Below are 8068 nucleotides of genomic sequence, written 5' to 3' on the forward strand. Positions count from 1 at the left end.
CCCCCCCCACTCCCCCTCATCTTTAGGGACAGCTTTCCCACCCAACTGCAATGAAATGACTGAAAACACTCTCCACTGAGAAGTCCATATGGAATTTTTAAATGAAAAGTGCCGTAGTCTAGCTTCTTACACTGGTGGATATGTTCTGGAACATTTCTATTTCTGTAATGATCCAACAATAACTGAATTATTTTGATTAAAATAATGCACCATTATTTTGAATATAACGTCATATCACGATATGTTTGTCAGCAGGGGGAAGAATTTACTAGAAATCAAATAAATAGCACAAGCTACTGTGTTACTTGTTACTTACATTACTAAAAGTAATGTTTCACGTGGACAATGTTCTGCATTATGTTTACTTTTGCATATGTGTTTTATAAACAATTTCACAATCCTCCCTCCTTGTCCTTTGTACATACTTTGCTAACGGCTACTGATTGACTACTTAAAAGTAAACAGTGAAATTTAACTGAGCATGGGTTCCACAAATGGCATTCATCCTGTATCTATAAAAGCAAACATAAATAATGTTATTTCCAATTCGTTTTACTTAACTGTACGTCTTGTGATTATGGGATGATAGATGACAGTAATGTCTAAGGTGAATTCCTGCACTGGCATTTGGTTAATAATTTTCATGATAAACTTCACCTAATCAATTACACAGTTGAAGAGATACGAGCCAGAGAAGACCTGTTAGGTTGAATTCTAAGTTTTGTACCAACAGTGCTTTATAACCTGGGAAAAGGAGGCAGAAGAGCTTTATGCCATCTGTTCCATTCCGACCCTAATCTGTGGGCTGCCTTACGGTTAACTTAAATGGAGGCAGCAGAAGCATCTGCTTTCCAGGACCTGCTGTATTGGCCAGGATCTTTGAAGCTCTCCCTGCTCAAACTCTTGCAGCTCTCCAATGTCAGGGAAGGTGGCAGAAGGCAGAGATAAGTACATCTACCCTGCTGAAGCAGGTGACTGCTAAGTCACCTGTGCAGGGAATTACAAAAGGGGCCTGGGCTACAAACCTCACTGGTGTGATTACTGAATCCATCTTGCACAAGAGTGTATTCCTTACAATATTAAAATAAACAGTTCTCAGATAATTTATCCAGACCTGGTTCTAAATAAGTCAGATAACGTAGTTCTAGAATTTCCTAGGACATACCCCTGCAATCTAAATGTATTTAGTTGTTAAAAAAACCCACAACCAAACAACCACCAAACTGGAAAAATGCTTAGTGGAGTTCTGTTTAGCAGTATTTCAGAGTAATAGTCCTACAATTTAACTGCCTTAAAGATTCTTTTTCTCTGTGCTTCCCTCTACTTCTCCTGCAAATTTACTTTCTCTTTTCAAGGGAAGCAGCAATGTGACTATATGAGAAATTTCTATCACTTCTGCATGTTAGCTTTCCTGGCTGAATAAGGGGTGCCATTTGCATACTTTGAAATACTTTCAAGATGCAAGGAAGTTTAAAGGCCAGGATACTATCTGATGTTTAGTGCCTTAAATAAATTGCAGATCTTGGAAAGGTCTCTTTGCAGTTTAAAACTAATGGGAGAAAAATGTGATACTAACAGGGTTGATGGCAGAACACAACCCTAAAAATTGCCTTTTTTATATATTCTGAAATCAAACACTAATTCCCATGACTGAGATCTGCATGTATAGGTTTAACTGTCTGTATTCAGTAGGAAAAAAATATTTTATCTGTAAGCAGGCACCTAAATTTACCATATCTGCACTGAGAAGACACAAATTTTTATTACCCATATTAACCGGTAAACTTAGGATTTTTTTAATTGCAGAATCATTTTATTTATCTTTAAAACTCCCTTAGCAGAACAAATATCTAGGAATTCCACTGCTTTTCTTGAAAGTCTTAGAATAACAGGCTGTATTTCCAATGTCATCATTAAATTGATCTCATACTTCACATAAAACTGTGTGACATTAAAATGTGCAAAAGTGCACTCAGCCTTGGCTGCTTCTTTATCAGTGTAAGACCGTACCTGACAGTTCAAACCCCATAAGTTGTACTTTGTCACACTGATGCTAGCTAACTTTTTGAAAATTACACCCTCCCATAAAAAAAAAAAAAAATATTCTACTGTTGTATGATATAAATCTAACAACTGAATGCTTTTTCAGGTATTCATGAGTTACATGGCCAGACTTAACTTCTAAAAAAAAGGACACTGTATTTCAGTCTTCACCACTCCAAGCTCTGTTTCAATATGTTATGCACAAAAATTCCTTTTCAAAAGTACTGATCATTCACATCTGCAATCAAAAGTGTAAGGTGCATGTTTTGCACATTTGAAGACTGTCCTAATACAGTTTTGTTGCTTATACAGCAGTAAAATAAGCAGGAACAATTGCAAAATGTGGTAACTTAACTATTCTTTAAGGACTGTAGCGAGCGAGCATGTCTCAGACTAGTCTTTTTCATCTTAGTTGGCCGTGAGGTACTTTAGGATATTTCAAGCATTTCTATAACTGCATTTATTGCCTGTTTCCAAGGGCTTACTTTTCAAAACATTATCCTACAAAAATTTTTTAAATTCACATTTGAGCCTCACAATACATTGTTGAGAAGTTAGTGCAATGCACATAAGAAACAAAAGGAGAAAAAGAAAATGTATTTTACATGTAACATAAACTTTCAAAATACAAGCCAGGCAAAGCTAGAATGAAAGAAGATCAAAATGTGCTTTCAGTGTCCATTAAGATGAAACATCTGAATTTACAGGAGTTTCCTCTCTGATTATAATAACACACAGAAAATTAAATACATAAATATTAATTTTATGTATCACATAAGATGCAGACAATGAAAAGAACGTTTACATTTATGGTTGACTCATTAGTGTTTTATTATGTGAAACACTAGGAGGCATCAGTTGGGTAAAAAAAAAGAGTTCTTCCTTTGAAAAATGGTAAGAAATTAGCATAGAAGTTATCAGCTTAGAAGTTTCATACTTCCAAATGTTAAAGGCTTTACGTTATAACTAAATTATGCAAATAGCTGAAACTCTCTATTCTCACTGATAAATGACATATTTAATAATATAGGGACATTTAATTTCCTATTTTCAAACCAGACCACTATGTTCACATACACAACACAAAGTATAGTTGTACATCATTACACATTGTTAAAAGTAACAGAACAGAGGTAAACTAAGATGACTTACTTGTCCTCAATATTATGCTTTTTGATAAATCTGCAAAGCCCTGACATGTTTTATGCACTCTCCTCTGCATGTAAGCTCTTAACAGGGTAAGTGCAGTGAATTTAGTATAGTCCTAGGCACTTTTAAGAACTTTTAATTGCTGTTACAGGATATCATTTAGGCATAAATGTTTTTAAAGAATCCCAGGGCAATCATCTATTACATTTTAAATGTATTTCCCAAAAGCGGTGAATTAAACAATGTTCTTAAAATCTGTATAACAATGCTACAAGTGGCTCTACCTTTAACTACAGTCATACGAAACCAGTAATGTCAAAACTGAGTTTTCCTTCCTTCAAATTGCATTTAACAATGACTAAGCAACAGAGTTACAGTTGTCTCATAAAATAATCAATTGAAATTGAAGTGTGCCTTGCCATGCTGCAGCAATCAGCTTTTATCTCTGCCCAATCAAAATGACATGTGAACTGCCTAATCCTTCTTTTGTAAGGCACATAAGACTTTGTTGTCACTGTTGGTTTTGTGAATCGCCTCTATAAGCTGGTCTGATTTCCTAAAGATGACAGATCCTAGTGAATAGACAAGCTCTCCTGCACTGCAGTCAATGAGACAGTGAGATTAAAGTGGAGGACTGAAGACACTAGCTTTTAATCACCTGTCCGCATGCAACATTGACCATCAGTTCTGAGAAAATTACCTTAAAGCTGGTCAGAGGACCCAAATAATTCCTTTTAAAAATAGGAAATGAAAAAATTAAATTTTTTAATTTTTCACTTGCACCATCAGTTGTGTTTGCTGACCAGAGTTCTTTTAAACCCATTTTGTTTCTGAAATAAGAGGCAGTGCTCTATTTCCATCCTTTTCAAATACCAGAATACTCACCCTACTCTTAAGCTTGAAGTGCTCTAGCTGCTCAGAATTATATATATAGCTTTTTTGTATTTTATACCTAAGTCACTACAGAGGCTAAATGAGGATGTAGCATAATATCTCTGCTGATATCATACAGCAAAATTCAAAAATCTTAAAATACCAACTGCTTTGGTTATTCTTCAAAATGCTGAAGCAGAGACTATAAACTCCTTGAAATTACATGGCACCATTTATGTTCATCTTCATAACCAGCGTTTTCAAAAGAACACCACTACACTTTACTTGATTTTCAGATAAATAATCATGTAATTTAGAATAATGATGTCCAACAGGTAAAGACGGCGTCTATATCTCAAAACCCAAATGCTTATTCTTTCAAGCACCTAATAATTAACGACTTCTTGCTCAATAAGATGTAGAAATATCCTTAGCTGTCTCCGAAGATGAACTGAACTATTCTGGTGAACAATAAATTAACCTGTTACAGAGAAAAGTAAAATTAAAAGAAATTAAGTTGGCAGAAGTACTCCTCACAACTCCTGTGCAGTCTCTAAGTTTCTATGTAGTTACATTTATCTCCTAAATAGTGAGCTATCAAATTCTTTCAGAGGTAAACTTTTGGAAGAAGCTTCAGAAAGCTTCATTTCCCTTTGTCTGTAATACTTCAGATGTTTTAAACCCCAGAACCATTTAAGAGAGGCATCTCCCTGGTTTTGAATATGCATTGCAGGTAAACAAATTAAGGGTGTTTATAAAAAAATAATTTTCTGATCCTATATTGAAAGAAAATTCAGAGTGAGAAAGTATTTGTATGAATTGTCTTATGACGCTCCAAAACTAGCAGCTCAGGAACGTAACTCTAAACGACTTAATCTCACACACTATTCATCACTTAGTACCAATTTCTATCAGGCTCTTAAGCCTAAATTTCCTTTTTTCTTGGTCAAGTAATCTTAAGAGGATACAGACATATCTGATTCCTGCATCCATTTATAGGACATCAAAAGTGACATTCTTTACATCTCTGTCCTATAGAAAGCTATTGGGACAGGCAGGAGGTTTCAGTGTCCTCGGGGCCTGATCCTGTAAATCATTATTCCTATGACTTGTTCATTTTCACACAAGTAGTCTCAGCGTTGTCAGTGGACTAGTTGTTTAAGTACTGTTTGCAAGAAAGAAGGCTTTCACATACGGGTCCCAGACCCATCTTCTCATACTACCTATGTAGGGCATATTAGTGAAGATATATACATAAACAGCAAGTTTTTAAAATAAAAGGATGTGTGCTACAAGGAACATAGACACCCTGAATTTATAAGGGCCGTTCTCTTAAGTTCTTCAAAGAATTTTCCCATTATTTCCAAAGGGAGTTAAGTGTGAGCAGAGACTTCACTGTCAGACCTGGTATGAATTATGCATTCATTAATACAGAAGTAAAAACACAACAGGCTTTTAATAAAACTGATAAAGTAAGAAAGTCTCGAGGGCTTTTTAACTTCATGCGAGGTACCTAAAATCACGTAACAAAAACAGTTCACAAAATGACAAATCCCCAAAGTGGCTGTTTGCCTGGGCGTTTTAACTGGAAATCAGTATGTATGTAATACAGAGATTAGAACTGGTTCACAGGTGGTTATATTTCCATGCCCTGCCAAGCCTCTAGGGATCAGAGTTATTATACTCCATATAAACATCTTTACCTTTCAACCATAATACCCAGGAAAGTGCCAATAAGAGAAATCTAGTCACATCTGCATCTAATATAATTGGTTTATCATCCATCTTGTAGTTCTTTTAAAGTAAAGATATGAAACTAGGACATTTGCCATTAAGCTGAATCTCAGATACGTGCTAGGAAAATGCATTTTGTGTCAAGACAGTTCTTTTTTTCATCACCAGTAAAATACTGGCAAAGCGACTTTCTCTGCTTAATTCTCTTAAATCTTTAGTCTTAAATTGTGTATTACAGTGTTTAATTTCTGGGTACAGATATTTGCTAATAACAAAAAATACATGCTGCAAACAAAATAGAACTTTTCTAAAAAAGACAATGCTGAGGTTCCCACGGTGATTAAGTTTTGTTTTGCACTGTGCTGCCTTTTTTTGTTTGTTTGTTTAATAAAAGGAATTATTAGCTTGTCTTTGTACCTGTTTTGTTTTTCAGGCTGACAGAAGGTCACACTAAGTTTTATGGGAAATGCTAAGTATTACAGTTACATAATGCACCAATAGTCTTATAAGTCTCACATTTACATGAAACTTTATCTTACCCTGCAAGTAACTGTACTGCAACTAAACCAGCTAGTTTTGTAAGGCTGATTAGCTCTGCTCCCCTGTGTTAAAAAATGTAAGGATTACTCAAAGTACCATGTACAGACCGAAGCACACTATTCCAGGAGAGGTTTGCAGCCCATGACTTAAATTCCCACATCGATGCAAGGGGTCTTTCCCTCTCAAACGTAAGTATTCAAATGAAAGACGCACAAAGTTAAACACTTGCAAGCATGCATTACCTAAACTCAAGAACTGAAGAGCCGATGATACAATGAAGTTTAAGAGCATTTCCCTCAGACTGGATTGCTTCCTTAGTCTGATAAATCAGGGTGCAAGCACTACAAGGTCATAGCATTTGGTGAACTATTCAAATCAAATCAGCCTTGAACACTTCGCAGTATCAAGCACACAAATGCTGTAAACTAACTTCATCAAAGTTTAATCACTTACCATACTGATAGAGACAAGTCAGGAACAATTTACTAGACAGTGATTTAACTATGTTACTTGTCTAAAAAGTTACTTTTAAGCAATTGCACAATCATACCCTTAGAAAGTCTGCAAGCAACCTCAACCCCAGACCACATACAATGAGTGATACATTCTTCAAATGCAGTAGGAAATGTACGTAGAGCTTTTGTACCATGCCCTCTATATTTTATTCCGATGCTGAATTTCACAAATACTTACATTATAAACATTTAGCTGTTTGGATGATCAGACTAGTCCTTGAGATATTTTCCTTTCACAGGAAAAAGAAAAAATCCCTTTACTTCTTCCAGCCTTAAATATTCGCCACCTGGTTCAACATGCAGCCTCCTTGAATCACACACACAACCTTCAAAGTCAATCCAATAAGCAGCCAGAAGATGTCTGGGGTGTGTGTGTGTGTGTGTGTGCGTGTGTGCAGCGTGGAGGAGGAGAAAGTGGCTGAGCTGCTGGTCGGATTAAAAGTAACCGGACTCGTCCTGAAAGCGTCCAGGAAGGAAGTGACAGCAGGCGAATGGGAAAAGGCGAGCAGCTCACAGCCTTTGTAACATCGCGGAGGGGAAGGGGGGAGGCGAGGAGGGGGCTCGGACCTCACGCCTGATGAGGTGTCCTTTTCTGCTCCGCTCCCTCTTCCTCCCTTTTCTTCTCCTTCTCCGCGTCTCTATTTCTCTCTCTCTCTCTCTCTCTCCCTCTCTCTCTCTCTCTCTCTCTCTCCCTCTCCCACAATCCCAAACGAATGACTCTCTCCTCCCGAGCTGGAGAAATAATCAGTTTCACTCTTGCAAAAAGGGGGCGGGATCAGATCCCGAAAGCGTTTTAATAAAACAAACATAGAGCAGCAGCAGCGGCAGCAGCTCCCTTCCTTGCCCCTCTAGTCTAAACTAGATTGATAAATTACTCCGCTACACTACTTTAATTATGTATATGGTATGCAGAATAAATCACTGAACATCAGCACCTCAATCAAGCACTTTTTAAATGATAATTGCATCTTGGGCGAATCAATCTTTCCATTCCTGACATTTTGCTAATTTTAGTTTTACGGTGGGGGTAATGGCATATGCCACACGCAAACCTAATGACAATCCTTTATTATACCGAGCGAAGACAGCGCGCCGAGCCGGTGGGTATCACACCCCCCACAGCCCGCACCCCCCTTCCCCGCTCCCGGCGAGGTACAGCCGCGTGAGGACGGCAGGATGGCTGCAAGGGGCTGCGCGGACGGCGCAGCCCGGCT

General features: G+C 37.3%; 1 protein-coding gene across 12 annotated transcripts in view; it reads right to left on the reverse strand.

The window, feature by feature from the left end:
- Positions 1-8068, reverse strand: part of MEF2C (myocyte enhancer factor 2C) — a 141770-nt gene that overhangs the window by 120350 nt on the left and 13352 nt on the right. For 11 of the 12 annotated variants that reach the window (XM_026866544.1, XM_026866547.1, XM_026866552.1 and 8 more), the window contains exon 1: positions 7033-7509. The exons of the other annotated variant lie outside the window; for it this stretch is intronic. The gene's annotated coding sequence lies outside the window, so the exon portion shown is untranslated. Of the gene's footprint in view, positions 1-7032; positions 7510-8068 lie in introns of those variants that run through there. 12 annotated transcript variants of the gene reach the window in all.

This window comes from Athene cunicularia, assembly GCF_003259725.1.
Source record: "Athene cunicularia isolate RWA chromosome Z unlocalized genomic scaffold, athCun1 chrZ_part3, whole genome shotgun sequence".
Lineage (NCBI taxonomy): Eukaryota > Metazoa > Chordata > Aves > Strigiformes > Strigidae > Athene > Athene cunicularia.